Here is a 15,281-nt window from a genome sequence, read left to right as displayed (position 1 = left end):
GGGTTGGGATCCATGGCGCAAAGTCTAGCTGGAGGCCTGTAGCGCACGGTGTACCCCAGGGGTCACTGCTGGGTGCCATGCTGTTCAACTTGTTCATCAGTGCCCTGGACGAAGGGACAGAGTGTACCCTCAGCAAGTTTGCTGGTTGGGCAAAGCTGGGAGGAGTGGCTGATGCAGCAGAGGCCTGTGCTGCCATTGAGAGGGACCTCGCCCGTGTGGAGAAATGGGCAGAGAGGACCCTGCTGCAGTTCACTCAAGGGAAGCGCAGAAGAGTCCTGCTCCTGGGGAGGACTAAGCGCAGGCAGCAGGACATGCTGGGCCCGACCTGCTGGGAAGCAGCTCTGCCGAGCAGGACCTGGGAGTCCTGGGGGGCAACAAGTGGACCATGAGCCAGCAATGGGCCCTTGCGGCAAGGGCAGTCAATGGCATCCTGGGCTGCATTAGGAAGAGCAGAGCCTTGCCAGCAGGTCCAGGCAGGTGATGTGCTCTCCTCAGCCACCCTGCTGAGGCCAGCCCTGGCGTACTGTGTCCAGTTCGGAGCTCCGCAGTACAAGACAGATGTGGAGCCAGTGGAGCAAAGGGCTCCGAAGAGGAGGAAGGGACTGGAGCATCTCTGCTGTGAGGAAAGGCTGGGAGAGCTGGGCCTGTGGAGCCTGGAGGAGCGAAGACTGATGGGGGAATCTTATCGATGCCGATAAATAACTGAGGGGAGGGTGTAAAGAGGATGGTGGCAGGCTCTCTTCAGTGGTGCCCAGGGACAGGACGAGAGGCAGCGGGCACCAAGCGAAACACAGGAAGTTGCGTCTGAACAGAAGGAACAACTTTCCTCGTGTGAGGGTGCCAGAGCACTGCAAGAGGTTGCCCAGAGACGTTGTGGAGGCTCCATCCTTGGAGCTATTGCAAAGGCACCTGGACAGGGTGCTGGCTAAGCTGCTCTAGGGGACCCTGCTTGAGCAGGGAGGCTGGACTAGAGGCTCTCCGGAGGTCCCTTCCAACCCCAACCATTCTTTGGTGATTCGGTGATCCTGTGGTTTGCCAAAGCATCTCCGGGCAGAGGGACAGCAGAGGGGATGTCCCTGAGGCTGGCCCACCCCGGAGCTCAGCTGTAACTGCGCTCCTGCTTCTTTGAGCGCACGGGCCTTTCCTGTGGGTGGAGCATGCGCCAGCTGCTGCCTCTGCAGCGCAGCACCTGCACCCATTGCACAGCCCCAGAAACAGCCCCCCTCCAACCACCTTGGACCTGGGGCTTTGCAGATGCTCCCAGGGCCACCATGCCTCCAGAAGGAGGAAGGCACCGCTGGGGGACCCCCTGCTGCGCACACCGCAGGCACAGCCGAGGCCCTGGGAGCAGGCTGCTCAGGCCCCCCCGTGCCACCTCGGGCTTTAGCTTTGCTCCCTCGCTGCTGGGGGGCACTCACCCGACAGCTCCTCCCGTCGCCTGCATATCTGCCAGATACAGCTGAAGCAGAACCGGTGCATGCAGACGGTGATGTAGGCGGTGTCGTCAAGTGTGTTGAGGCAGATGGAGCACCGCAGGTCTTTGGAGGCATCTGGCGGCATTTCCTGCTGCAGCCGGCTGGTGCTGATGCCGGAGGAAAAGCTGGCATCCTCTGGAAAGTCCTCTTCTGAAGACATCATGTGCTAGAAAGGAAAGAGACAGAGAGCTTGTGTGAGCTGTCCTGGCAACGAAAGGAGGAGAAAGCAGAAAGAGGGAATGGGTGGGCTAGGGCGTGATGAGGAACCAGGCAGGGACGACAGCTGAGGCCTGGCCTCTGGTCTGCGTGGGGAAAGGGGTCCCCCTCGTGTCTTCTTCTTCTCCCCCATCCTCACTCACCCTGAAGCGTTGCATCGAGGCAGACCCAAGCAGTGCCCACACCCGCCACTGCTGTCCACACTGCCTGCCTGCCTTGCAGCAGCACAGCTCACCTGCACACGTCAGTCCGTGCACAACGGGGAACATCCTGCGCGACAGCTCCTCCCGTCGCCTGCATCCTCCCGTGCTGCCCGCATCGGCGGGCTGGGCTCCTCGCCCGGGGCGCCTCACGCTCCCTCGCAAGCACACAGCGGTGCCTGTGCTGAAGAAGAAGAGCGGTTTGTGGGTGAATGAGAGCAGACCTGGGGCACGACCAAGACGGCTCTCGCCGGCGCCTCAGCTCCCCGGTCAGGCTGCAGCCCTGCCAACTGCCACCTGACAGACGCTGGCGGGGACCTGGCTGTCTGCCGTGGAGGGGCCAAGGATGCCAGCGGCTCCCCAGAACGACCTGCCTGGCAGCACCCAGAAGGCAGCAGCAGGGGACCCAGCTGCATGCTGAGCACCACACCGAGATCGCTAACAAACAGAGCCAGCCTTGTGCAGCAAGCACAGCGGTGCCCCTGAGACCAAGCCCTGGGGAGCCGCGGGTGGTCGGGGAGCCCCAGCGACGGGCACAGCCATCCGCAGGCTCAGACATTTCTGCCCTGACAGACACAAGCGCTGAAAGCTCCTTCCCAGCTGCCCCTGCCACAGGAGCCGAAGGACCCGAGAGCAGTTGTGGACCACCACTTGGCGTAACAGCCGCCAAGGCTGTAGAGGGGCTTGCTCTGGGGTGCTTCCCAAGTGTTAAGGAAGCCCGGGTGCACCAAGGCTGGGCCGCCACGCTGTGGGGTTGCAGCAGCCTGCTGGCACACCCTGTAACGAACCCGTGATTGACAAGTGCAGACCAGGGAGAAGCGACACCGCAGACCCACAGCACGGACATCTCGGCGCTGTGGAGCCATTGCCGGCACAGCCACCTGCTAATGGGCGTGTTGCTTCCCGCTGCGCAGCGTGTGGGCTGAGCACCAGTCACCTGCTGATGCGCACGCTGGTCCCGACTGGAGCCCGCGGCCTTGCTACGGCCGTGGGCTGGCGTTGCTCGGCCCGGGTGTAACAGGGACCAAGGCACACGTGCTTGGTGGGGGCTCGGTGGGGGCTCGGGCCCACGGTCAGCGGCCCTGTGGACCCCAGGACCCACCTGGCAGCGGGGACGCCCCGGATGTCACCAGCGTGGTGAGGAGAAGCCGGGGAATCAGACCGAAAGGGGGCCCGTAAGGGGCGGGAGCCGTCGCTGTGCCGGGCGCCCGCTGTTGGGGAAACTGGGCAGGCTCTACCCAAGGGGTGGCCCTCAAGGGAAGGGCGAGAGCCGTCCTCGTCCCGGGCACCCGTGATTGAACCGCGGAGCTCTGATACGTATCTCTCTATTCTCAGCTTTGCTCTAACCTCTTGGCTCTAACCAACTCTCACCTTGGCACACGATGATCTCCCGAGTTCAGCACAAGCGACCCGGAGCCCCCGAGACTCCCGCACGGCCCCGGGGAGGCGCTGAGGCCGGAGAGCGGGACGGGAAGGCCGAGGGCGCCCGGCGCGGCGCCGCTGCAGGCGGCTCGGGGCCGCCCCGGCCCGGCCCGGCCCGGCCCGGCCCGGGGGCGGAGCGCGGCCGCCGCGGCCCTGGCGACGGCAGCGGCAACGGCGGCCCTGGCGACGGCGGCCCTGGCGACGGCGGCCGCGGCCCTGGCGACGGCGACGGCGGCGGTTCGGCGGCGGGGCCCTGAGGCTGACGCGGGCGGCCGTGCTGGGCCGCGCCGAGGCCGCCGCCCTCGATGGCGTCCGCCGCCTCAACTGCTGGGTGGCGCCGGGTGGCGCCGCGCCGCGCCGCGCCGGGGGGCCGGTCCGGGACGCGGCGGGTGGGGCCGGGCCGTTGGGGAAGGCGAGGGGGGGGGCGAGGAGGCCTTGTGGGGGGCAGCGGGCCTTGGGGGGCGGTTGGGGGGACAAGCAGGCCATGGAAGGCTCCGGGGGGACGAGCAGGCCTTGGGGGGCACACGGGGCTCACCGGGGGCCATGAGGAGACCAGGCCGTGGCGCGAGGGAGAGGCGGTGGCCCCGGGCGCAGGCAGCACGGTGGGGGGAGCTGGGCCCCGCCGTGACCCCCCAGCTCTCGTCCCGCAGGGGCAGCCGCCTCACAGACACGAGCACTCGCTGCTCTCCGTGCCCGGCTGGGCCCGCGACGGAGGGGCGGCGCTCGAGGGCCTCCCCCCAGGCCCCTGGGCATCCGGAGCGACCGGCAGCGCCACCCAACATCGAGGTGGTCCCATTGAGGTAAACAGCAGACTGCTGGCCATGGAGGCACCAAAAGCCAGGCTGAATTCAAGGGAAACAACACCCAACAACACCCACTGCTCTCCCTTCCTCCACCCAGCCAGGCATCCCACGACAGAAGGCTATCAGGGTGGTCAGGCCGGATTTCCCCATGCTAACCCCATGCTGACTACTCCCAAACGGCTTGTGCTCCTTCATATGTTTGCAGCTGGTGGCCACGATGATTTGCTCCACGGCCTTCGCAGTCCTCAAGGAGAGCCTGAGTGGTGTGTAGCGTTGTGCTGCAGCAAGGGCTGGCTGTTGCCTGGGGCTGGGGATCTGGGAGTCGAGGTGAATAATACCTCTTGACAGGGCAGGGGCCTGGAGGTGGTGTGTCCTGAGTTCCCCGGTCTCCGGGGCACGTGGCAGTTTTGCACAGGGCCCAAACTGAACCGGCCCCAGTTCATCGGGACAGCTGAACCACCACTTGGCGTAACAGCCGCAGCATCGGGCTGAGGCCGCACCCTGTTCCCAGGGTGCAGGAGGGTGCGTGTACATATATATATATATACGTGTATGTATGTATGTATGTATGCATATACACGCACACACATATACACACACACACACACACACACGTAAACATCTACATATCTACCCATGCATGTGTCTGTGTATATATATGCATACAGCCCAACATGCAGAAGGTGTGGTGATAATTTGCTCCTTCAAGTACCTCTTCACTTCCCAGGTCAAGCATCTTCCAGGGTCTCTCCATTGCCGCGAGTGTCCCTGCTGCAGTTGGGATTTTAGCCCCAGGAAACCGCCCCGGCCAGCACTGGAGAGGGCTGAGATGAGCCGCCATCTCCCCAGCTCCCTTTGCAGCCGCTCCACGACGGGATCGGAGCTCTGCCACAAGAAAGAGGTGGGGAGCGACCCTTCCCGAGGCTTCGTCCCCAGTGTGCCCTGCAGGGACACGGGAGCTCCTGCCTCAAATGCCCCTGCACCCTTGGGGCAGCGCGGCCGCCTGGGTGGCCCCAGCGAGGGTGCAGAGCCCGCAGAGGGCCGGGGGCTTTCCCCAAACGCTGCCAGTGGCTCTTTGCCCAGGAGAGGCTGTAAGAGGCTTTGTGGAGGAGTCTCCCTCAGCCTCCCCTCCACGCACGCAGCCCCGGGACACACCTGGGGCCAGAGCACGGCCAGCAGTGAGAAGCCATCTCTGCTCACCCTCTGGCCCTTCCCATGCTCTGCCTCGGTGCCCTGCTGCCCTCCGGCTCCCGCCCTGCCCGCGCTCAGCCCCGGCTGGCTGCGGGCAGGCCGAGGGGCTCCAGCCCCCGCCGCCATGCTGGACAACCCAGCTGCCGCACTGCCCCCGGAACGGCTCCAGCCACGGGCCCCACGGCCTCCCCGCCCCACCCCACAGCAGCTCAGCTCCCCACGGTTGTCCCCCCCACGCTCTCAGCACCAGGCCCCACTGCCCTCTCCCTGCTCAAGAAACCCCGGGGCCCGGGGTAGGGGGAGGCACCCAGGGCCAGCTTGGGAGGGGGCTGATGTGCTGGAGCCCCCCTGGCAGCACCTGCCCCAACAGTACTGGGGAGACCATGACAGGAGTCCTAGGAGCAGTTCTGGGCTCCCAGGACAAGGGGGACATGGTCGAACGGGAGCGAGTCCAGCCAAGGGCCACGCAGCTGATGAAGGGCCTGGAGCCTCGGTTGCCCGAGAAGAGGCTGAGGGAGCTGGGAGAGTCCAGGCTGGAGAAGAGGAGGCTCCGGGGGATCTTCTCCAGGTGCAGAAATCCCTGCTGGGGGCTGGGGAGTTAGGAAGACGGGGCCAGACTCTTCCCAGCGGTGCCCAGGGACAGCACAAGAGGCAAGGGGCGCATGATGGAACACAAGCAATCCCTCTGAAGCTCAAGGAAAACCCTGTTTACTGGTAGGGGCATGAAGGATCCTTTTCTTTCCCAGGGCTCACTGCAGTGCCCTGAAGTGCGCTGGCAAGGGGCAAGCTTTGGGGTTGCTCCTTTTGCACGGTGTGCTACCAGCCCCTGCGCCTGGGCCGGCTGCGGGACCTCCACCGGCATGAGCGCCTTGCTCCGTGCCTTTCCCTGGAGTAATCCCATCTCTCGTGCACTTGTCCCCGTTGACGGCGCTCGGTGCTCCCCGAGGGGACCTGCTCATCGCCTCGCCTGGGGGACCTGCTGCGGTGGCTCTCCCGGGCAGGCGAAGGCTCCACGCGTCTTCTGCGCTGCCTTCTGCTGCTGCGGCCCCTTTGCTGCTCCTGCCGTGCTTGGCCCCGCGCCGGGGGCAGGGTGTGCGCTGCGGGGGCAGAGCTGGCTGGCTCCTGGGCAGAGCTCTCGGAGGTTTGCCTGTGAGAAGCTGTTGGCACAGGAGCCTGAGCAGAGCTGGCGTAGGAGGGCCCGGGAGCGTCCTCCTGCCCGGGGACCTGGTGGCCCCACGACGGGGAGGCATGCTGGTGCCAGCCTGCAGCAGCTGCTTCCCATCTCCTGCTGCCACCAGTGCTGCGTGACCTGCGCCGCAATCGGCCCCCGGCTCGGGATCTTTCCCAAGGGCTGGCAGGAGCAGCAGCCTGAGCCCCGCTCTGTCGCAGCCTGCTCCTCCTGGGGAAGTCATAGCCCCTCGCTACATGCTGAAGCCAGTTGTGGCCATGGTGATCATGCCTTGGAGACCTGCTTCGGGCCCTCTCGGGGGACCCAGCGTGGCCACCATCGCTGCTGGAGGAGGAGCTGCTGGAGGAGGAGCTGCTGTGCCGGGGCGCTGACGAGCGGTGCCGCCTCCTTGCCGCAGAGCGGGAACCCGATCTCCCTCCTCGATGGTCATCAGACGAGCTGCTGGAGGAGGAGCTGCTGTGCCGGGGCGCTGACGAGCGGTGCCGCCTCCTTGCCGCAGAGCGGGAACCCGATCTCCCTCCTCGCCGGCCATGGGATGAGCTGCTGTCGGAGCGCTGCACGTGGTACTCCTGGAAGTCGTCGTCAGCTCGCACGGTGTGGAGGATGGAGCTGAAGGGCCGCTGGCAGAGCGGGCACTGGGCTCTGGTGGCTGACCACTGCCGGATACAGCCAAAGCAGAACCTGTGCATGCAGAAGGCGACGTAGGCGGCGTTGTCCACTGTGTCCAGGCAGATGGTGCACAGCAGGTCTTCAGAGGCATCCGGTGGTGTTGCCTGAGGCAGCCGGCTGGTGCTGGCACCAGAGGAAGAGCTGGCGCTGCCGCTGCCGCCTGGAAAGTCGTCTTCTGCTGTCATGTTCTACAAAGGAAAGAGACCTGGAGCTCGGGACCTTTCCTGGAGACAAAGGGAGGAGAAAGCAGGAAAGCTGTGGAGGTGGAGAGCCAAAGAGCTGCCCAGGCTTCTTGAAGGCTGCAAGGAAGCAGCAGAAGCCCCATTTGCGAGGCAGTGTAAAGGCCCCCCTAAAAGACTCCCCTCCGGCTCTGGCTTTGCCCAGCAATGCTTCCCCTGGAGCAGGGGAGGTCCTGGGGGAAGGGCGTTGCCAGCCAGCGAGGGCAAGGAAGGCTGGGGAAAAGGCACCGGGTGGGCTACGGGCTACGGGGTGAGGGGGACTTCTTCTCCCCCAGCCTCACCCTGAAGCGCTGCATCAAGGCAGACCCAAGCAGTGCCCACACCCGCCACTGCCGCCCACGCTGCCTGCCTGCCTTGCAGCAGCACAGCTCACCTGCAGACGTCAGTCCGTGCACAACAGGGAACACCCCGTGAGCCTTCAGGGCTCCCCAACGCTCTTGGCACCCTCTGGGCACCCTCGCCTGCGGGTCAGCAGCCGCGCGGGGTCCACAGCCCCCGAGTCAGCCAGGCAGAGCTGCTGCTGGCCGCAGAGCAAAGCCCCAAACGCAAAGCCGTGACCCTGCCGGGCCCTGGACGCCTCGCGTGCCACCCAGCGCGGAGCTTGGGGCTAAGTGCGGGGGTCCCCACTGTGCGGCTGCCTCCAAGCGGTGATGTCACGGGAGTCACAGGAACTCTCTGGTGACGTCACAGGGCTCTCGGGGCCACACCCCAAAGACGCCCAGGCTGCAGGAGCAGCCCTGGGCTTGCACAGTCCCTTGGAGAGCAGGCTTCAGCCCTCGGCGTGTGCTTGGGCTCTTTCCGCGTGGGGCTGTTGCTGCTTGGGGCTGTGCCCGGCTTTGCCTTGGCTGCACTGGCAGTCGGAGGCTGGATGTTAGTGCAAAGCTCAGACTTGCCGAGTTATTTCTCCTCTTCTCCTCTTTCAGTGGAGTTCAAGCTGGATGCTGCCAACCGTCAGGGTGACCAAATTCAGCCAGAGTTGTGTTGGTGAACCGCACAATGTTTTCTGCCCAGGAGAACAGGAACGCCTTCCCTGCCTTTCCTCCACCCACCCCCACAAAGCCTGGGCCATAAAACGCATGTGCGGCATTGAGGAGTTGGGGCACTATTTTCACAGTCACGGGGTCAGAGAACGGTTGAGGTTGGAAGGCACCTGTGGAGGTCATGGAGTGCCACCCCCGTGCTCAAGCAGGGTCACCTAGAGCACATTGCCCCGGGAGCTGTCGAGGTGGCATTTGAATAGCTCCAAGGCTGGAGACTCCCCAAGCTCTGTGGGCAACCAGAGCTCAGTTGCCCTCACAGTGAGAAAGGCTTTCCTCATGGTCAGACGGAAGTGCCTATGTTTGTGTTGGTGCCTGCTGCCTCTCGTCCTGTGCCTGGGCCACTGCAAAGAGCCTGGCCCCGTCCTCTTTAGCCTCTCCCTCAACAGTGGCAGCTCCCTCAGCCTGTCCTCAGAGGAGAGATGCTCCCGGGGTAAGCTGAACTGGGCTCCGGGGCCCGTGGGCAGGGTGTGGGGGAGGCCCCAGGTGAGGCTGCTGCAGGCCATGGAGGCCTAGGAGTGCAGACAAGGCGCGGGCATGTCCTTGCCTGCACCCTCTTTGTTCCCTTCCTCAAGACAGGGGGCACATTTAACCCAGCAAGTCGGAGGTGTGCACAGACATCAGCCCCCGACTGCCAGTGAAGGCAGCGTGAAGCCTGGCGCAGTCCCAAGCAGCAAGAGCCCCAGGGAGAAAGAGCTGAAGCCAGTGCCGAGGGCTGGAGCCTGCTGTCAGGCTGCTGTGGGGAGGGACCTTCCAGCGGTGGGGCCCGTGGCTGGAGCTGTTCTGGGGGCAGTGTGGCAGCTGGGTTGCCCGGCATGGCTGCGGGGGCTGGAGCCCCTCGGCCTGCCCGCAGCCAGCCGGGGCTGAGCGCGGGCAGGGCGGGAGCTGGAGGGCAGCAGGGCACCGAGGCAGAGCATGGGAAGGGCCAGAGGGTGAGCAGAGATGGCTTCTCACTGCTGGCCGTGCTCTGGCCCCAGGTGTGTCCTGGGGCTGTGTGCGTGGAGGGGAGGCTGAGGGAGACTCCTCCACAAAGCCCTTCCTGGCAGGAGCCGGAGGCTTTGCAGGGCACAGCTGCCCTTGGCGGAATAAAATCTGTATTTCCAGGGAGGAATGGAGATGGTGTGTCCCGACTTCCCCGGTCCCTGGGGCACGTGGCTGTTTTGCACAGAGCCAAATCTGGACCGGCCCCAGTCCATCGGGACAGATGTTAGCTCCTGCCGGAAAGCTGGCTCGTCAGCGCTTGCAGCCCTTGCAGAGTTTGGAGGCCGGTGCGGAGGCCCGGGCAGCTCTCTCTGCCAGCGCCGCCTTGGGGCTTTTTCAAGGCTGGTCGCTCTCGTCTGTGAGCTGAGGGCTGAACAAAGTCAGCACAGAGGCAAGGGTGTTGGTTGCAGGCAGCGGGTGCTGCCTGCCTTTTATTAATTAAGCACCTGGCCCAACACAGCAGCAGGCACAGGAGGCTCACAGGCACCCAGGCTGTCTGCTCGAGTCTGCTGCGTTGTTTCAGCCTGGTGTTTGCCAGCGATGGGCACTGCAGCTCCCGCTGCCCTCGTCCGGATCTGCCCCGAGGCCCCAGGCAGCTGCTGGAAGTGGGGGGTTCTAGAAGAACCTGTGGAAATGGAAAAATAACAGAATGTTGCATGAGAATATAAGAAATAAGGCCACCACTTCCATTTTGACGTTAGGAGCTAGCATGTCACTGTGAGCCATGCTCCTCTGCCTCCCCCAGCAAGCTGGGGTCTCGCGAACCGCCCTGAGCATAAATCCCTCGTGGAGGTCGTTGCCTCTCCTGGGGGACCTGCTGCGGTGGCAGCCTGGAGAAGGTGCTTCCCATCTGCTGCCGCGGGTGCTGCGGGACCTCTGCCGTAATCGGCCCCTGGCTGGGGGTCTTGCCCAGCGGTTAGCATGAGCAGTTGCCTGAGCCCTGCTCGGCCACCGCCTGCTCCTCGCTGGGGAGTCACAGCCCCTCCGGCGCGGAAGCCTGCTAGGGCCATCGCGGTTGCCCCTGGGGGACCTGCTTCGGGCTGTGCTCGCTGCAGAGCGGGAATGAACTCTCCCTCGTCGCGGGCCGGCCAAGGAGCGCCTGGTGCCATCCGCCTGGGAGCTGTTGTCAGGTGGCCCCGTGTGGACGGAGTGGAAAGGCCGCTGGCAGAGCGGGCACTTGGCTCTGGTGGCTGACCACTGCCGGATGCAGCCGTAGCAGAACCGGTGCGTGTAGACAGTGACGTAGGCGGTGTTGTCAAGTGTGTTGAGGCAGATGGAGCACCGCAGGTCTTTGGAGGCATCTGGCGGCATTTCCTGCTGCAGCCGGCTGGTGCTGGCACCAGGGGAAAAGCTGGTGTCCTCTTCTGAAGACATCATGTGCTAGAAAGGAAAGAGACAGAGAGCTTGTGTGAGCTGTCCTGGCAACGAAGGGTGGAGAAAGCAGAAAAGCTGTGGGAGTCAAGAGCCAAGGAGCTGCCCAGTCTTCTTCAGGGCTGCGAGGAAGCAGCACAAGCACCATTAGCAAGTCATGCGAGAGGCCCCCCGACTCTGACAATCAGAGAGTCCCAGAAGGGCTGAGGTTGTGTTGAAGAGGACTGGGGCCCGTCTTGACCGCTGAGGTACAGCGCAGCCTTCCTGAAGTCAAGGCAGACAACAAGGCCTGGGTTTCCCCCCAAGAACACTTCCCCTTGAGCAGAGAAGGTCCCAGGGGAAAGGTGCTCCCCACCCAGTGAGGCCAAGGAAGCCCAGGGCAGAGGGAGCGGGTGGGCTAAGGCGTGCCGAGGAACCAGGCTCTCTGCAGGGACGGCAGCTGAGGCCTGTCCTCTGGTCTGCATGGGGAAAGGGGCCCCCTCGCGTCTTCTTCTTCTCCCCCATCCTCACCCTGAAGCGTTGCATCAAGGCAGACCCAAGCAGTGCCCACACCCGCCACTGCCGCCCACGCTGCCTGCCTGCCTTGCAGCAGCACAGCTCACCTGCAGACGTCAGTCCGTGCACAACAGGGAACACCCCATGAGCCTTCAGGGCTCCCCAACACTCTTGGCACCCTCTGGGCGCCCCCGGCCGCTGCACAGCAGCCGCGCGGGGTCCACAGCCCCCGAGTCAGCCAGGCAGAGCTGCTGCTGGCCGCAGAGCAAAGCCCCAAACGCAAAGCCGTGACCCTGCCGGGCCCTGGACCCCTCGCGTGCCACCCAGCGCGGAGCTTGGGGCTAAGTGCGGGGGTCCCCACTGTGCGGCTGCCTCCAAGCGGTGATGTCACGGGAGTCACAGGAACTCTCTGCTTTCCGCGTGGGGCTGTTGCTGCTTGGGGCTGTGCCCGGCTTTGCCTTGGCTGCACTGGCAGTCGGAGGCTGGATGTTAGTGCAGGCCTCCGAGTTGTGCAGTTATTTCTCGTCCTCTCCTCTTTCGGCAGAGGTCAAGTCAAACGCTGCCAACTGTCAGGGTGACCAAATCCAGCCAGAGTCGTGGTGGTGAAGTGGACAGCTTTTTCTGCCCAAGAGTCCAGCACAACCTTCCCTCTCTTTCCTCCACCCCCCAGCCCAGCACCATAAAAAAGCCTGTTCTGCATTCAGCAGTTGGGGTGTGTTGCTTGTTGTGCAGAAGCACAACTCGGCAAGTGCCTGCGGGTGTATTGGACACAAGAGGGGAAAAGCCAAAGCCTCCCTAGGGGACGTCAGAAGTGTGCAGATGGGGAGGGCAGGACAGATCTCAAGTGGCCTCCAGCAGTGTTGCCTGGCACAGCCTGCTGATGGAGGTGCCTGGCCCATGTCCTGGGAACGACGGGGCAGGGCACGATGAAACAGGGGCTGCTGGGGGGCTCAGAGCTGCCCGGTGGCACTTGGCCTCATCTCCAGAAGCTCACGGCTCCCTGGGCTGCTCCAGCGGTGGCTGCGCTACAGAGACCTCCGGCAGCGCCTGTGTGTTTTCCTCCTGGCAGGTCCGACCCATCTGGGGAGCCATGTGCTCCTGTGCCCCTCTGCGGCTGACACCAACCTTGGCCTCCTGGGCGTGGGAAGAGGCCTGGGCAAAAGGCAGAGGACTCGGCAGGTCCTGCCAAGGCTTTCCTGTCCACGCTGCCTTTTCTCCCTCCTTGCAAGCATGCTTGGCCCAAGGCCTTTGTGGTGCCCTGCCCCAAGCGCCCTGGCCCCCTCCCACCTGAGGGCCTTCTGGGGTGAAATGACTGTGCTGGTCGACGAGGCAAGAGCGGTGTCTGTTGCTCCTGACAACTTCCGGAAGGCTTTTGACACTTCTGCTGTACCATGCTCACAGGCAAGACAGTGAGGTGGCTTGAAAACTGGCTGAGTGGCAGAGCTCAGAGGGTTGGGATCCATGGCGCAAAGTCTAGCTGGAGGCCTGTAGCGCACGGTGTACCCCAGGGGTCACTGCTGGGTGCCATGCTGTTCAACTTGTTCATCAGTGCCCTGGACGAAGGGACAGAGTGTACCCTCAGCAAGTTTGCTGGTTGGGCAAAGCTGGGAGGAGTGGCTGATGCAGCAGAGGCCTGTGCTGCCATTGAGAGGGACCTCGCCCGTGTGGAGAAATGGGCAGAGAGGACCCTGCTGAAGTTCACTCAAGGGAAGCGCAGAAGAGTCCTGCTCCTGGGGAGGACTAAGCGCAGGCAGCAGGACATGCTGGGCCCGACCTGCTGGGAAGCAGCTCTGCCGAGCAGGACCTGGGAGTCCTGGGGGGCAACAAGTGGACCATGAGCCAGCAATGGGCCCTTGCGGCAAGGGCAGTCAATGGCATCCTGGGCTGCATTAGGAAGAGCAGAGCCTTGCCAGCAGGTCCAGGCAGGTGATGTGCTCTCCTCAGCCACCCTGCTGAGGCCAGCCCTGGCGTACTGTGTCCAGTTCGGAGCTCCGCAGTACAAGACAGATGTGGAGCCAGTGGAGCAAAGGGCTCCGAAGAGGAGGAAGGGACTGGAGCATCTCTGCTGTGAGGAAAGGCTGGGAGAGCTGGGCCTGTGGAGCCTGGAGGAGCGAAGACTGATGGGGGAATCTTATCGATGCCGATAAATAACTGAGGGGAGGGTGTAAAGAGGATGGTGGCAGGCTCTCTTCAGTGGTGCCCAGGGACAGGACGAGAGGCAGCGGGCACCAAGCGAAACACAGGAAGTTGCGTCTGAACAGAAGGAACAACTTTCCTCGTGTGAGGGTGCCAGAGCACTGCAAGAGGTTGCCCAGAGACGTTGTGGAGGCTCCATCCTTGGAGCTATTGCAAAGGCACCTGGACAGGGTGCTGGCTAAGCTGCTCTAGGGGACCCTGCTTGAGCAGGGAGGCTGGACTAGAGGCTCTCCGGAGGTCCCTTCCAACCCCAACCATTCTTTGGTGATTCGGTGATCCTGTGGTTTGCCAAAGCATCTCCGGGCAGAGGGACAGCAGAGGGGATGTCCCTGAGGCTGGCCCACCCCGGAGCTCAGCTGTAACTGCGCTCCTGCTTCTTTGAGCGCACGGGCCTTTCCTGTGGGTGGAGCATGCGCCAGCTGCTGCCTCTGCAGCGCAGCACCTGCACCCATTGCACAGCCCCAGAAACAGCCCCCCTCCAACCACCTTGGACCTGGGGCTTTGCAGATGCTCCCAGGGCCACCATGCCTCCAGAAGGAGGAAGGCACCGCTGGGGGACCCCCTGCTGCGCACACCGCAGGCACAGCCGAGGCCCTGGGAGCAGGCTGCTCAGGCCCCCCTGTGCCACCTCGGGCTTTAGCTTTGCTCCCTCGCTGCTGGGGGGCACTCACCCGACAGCTCCTCCCGTCGCCTGCATATCTGCCAGATACAGCTGAAGCAGAACCGGTGCATGCAGACGGTGATGTAGGCGGTGTCGTCAAGTGTGTTGAGGCAGATGGAGCACCGCAGGTCTTTGGAGGCATCTGGCGGCATTTCCTGCTGCAGCCGGCTGGTGCTGATGCCGGAGGAAAAGCTGGCATCCTCTGGAAAGTCCTCTTCTGAAGACATCATGTGCTAGAAAGGAAAGAGACAGAGAGCTTGTGTGAGCTGTCCTGGCAACGAAAGGAGGAGAAAGCAGAAAGAGGGAATGGGTGGGCTAGGGCGTGATGAGGAACCAGGCAGGGACGACAGCTGAGGCCTGGCCTCTGGTCTGCGTGGGGAAAGGGGTCCCCCTCGTGTCTTCTTCTTCTCCCCCATCCTCACTCACCCTGAAGCGTTGCATCGAGGCAGACCCAAGCAGTGCCCACACCCGCCACTGCTGTCCACACTGCCTGCCTGCCTTGCAGCAGCACAGCTCACCTGCACACGTCAGTCCGTGCACAACGGGGAACATCCTGCGCGACAGCTCCTCCCGTCGCCTGCATCCTCCCGTGCTGCCCGCATCGGCGGGCTGGGCTCCTCGCCGGGGGCGCCTCACGCTCCCTCGCAAGCACACAGCGGTGCCTGTGCTGAAGAAGAAGAGCGGTTTGTGGGTGAATGAGAGCAGACCTGGGGCACGACCAAGACGGCTCTCGCCGGCGCCTCAGCTCCCCGGTCAGGCTGCAGCCCTGCCAACTGCCACCTGACAGACGCTGGCGGGGACCTGGCTGTCTGCCGTGGAGGGGCCAAGGATGCCAGCGGCTCCCCAGAACGACCTGCCTGGCAGCACCCAGAAGGCAGCAGCAGGGGACCCAGCTGCATGCTGAGCACCACACCGAGATCGCTAACAAACAGAGCCAGCCTTGTGCAGCAAGCACAGCGGTGCCCCTGAGACCAAGCCCTGGGGAGCCGCGGGTGGTCGGGGAGCCCCAGCGACGGGCACAGCCATCCGCAGGCTCAGACATTTCTGCCCTGACAGACACAAGCGCTGAAAGCTCCTTCCCAGCTGCCCCTGCCACAGGAGCCGAAGGACCCGAGAGCAGTTGTGGACCACCACTT

General features: G+C 64.1%; 1 long non-coding RNA gene across 1 annotated transcript; it reads right to left on the bottom strand.

Moving 5' to 3' along the window:
- Positions 1-273: 273 nt before the first annotated feature.
- Positions 274-3,416, bottom strand: LOC135329230 (uncharacterized). The gene is made up of 3 exons (XR_010390600.1): positions 3,263-3,416; positions 1,927-2,075; positions 274-1,641 (listed from the first exon to the last, which is right to left on the bottom strand). It is a non-coding gene; the product is annotated as an uncharacterized LOC135329230 (long non-coding RNA).
- Positions 3,417-15,281: the final 11,865 nt, after the last annotated feature.

The sequence above is a fragment of the Dromaius novaehollandiae genome, chromosome 9 (genome assembly GCF_036370855.1).
Source record: "Dromaius novaehollandiae isolate bDroNov1 chromosome 9, bDroNov1.hap1, whole genome shotgun sequence".
In the NCBI taxonomy this organism is placed as follows: domain Eukaryota; kingdom Metazoa; phylum Chordata; class Aves; order Casuariiformes; family Dromaiidae; genus Dromaius; species Dromaius novaehollandiae.
Note: the sequence above shows the minus strand (reverse complement) of the source record. Positions and strands in the feature narration are given on the sequence as shown.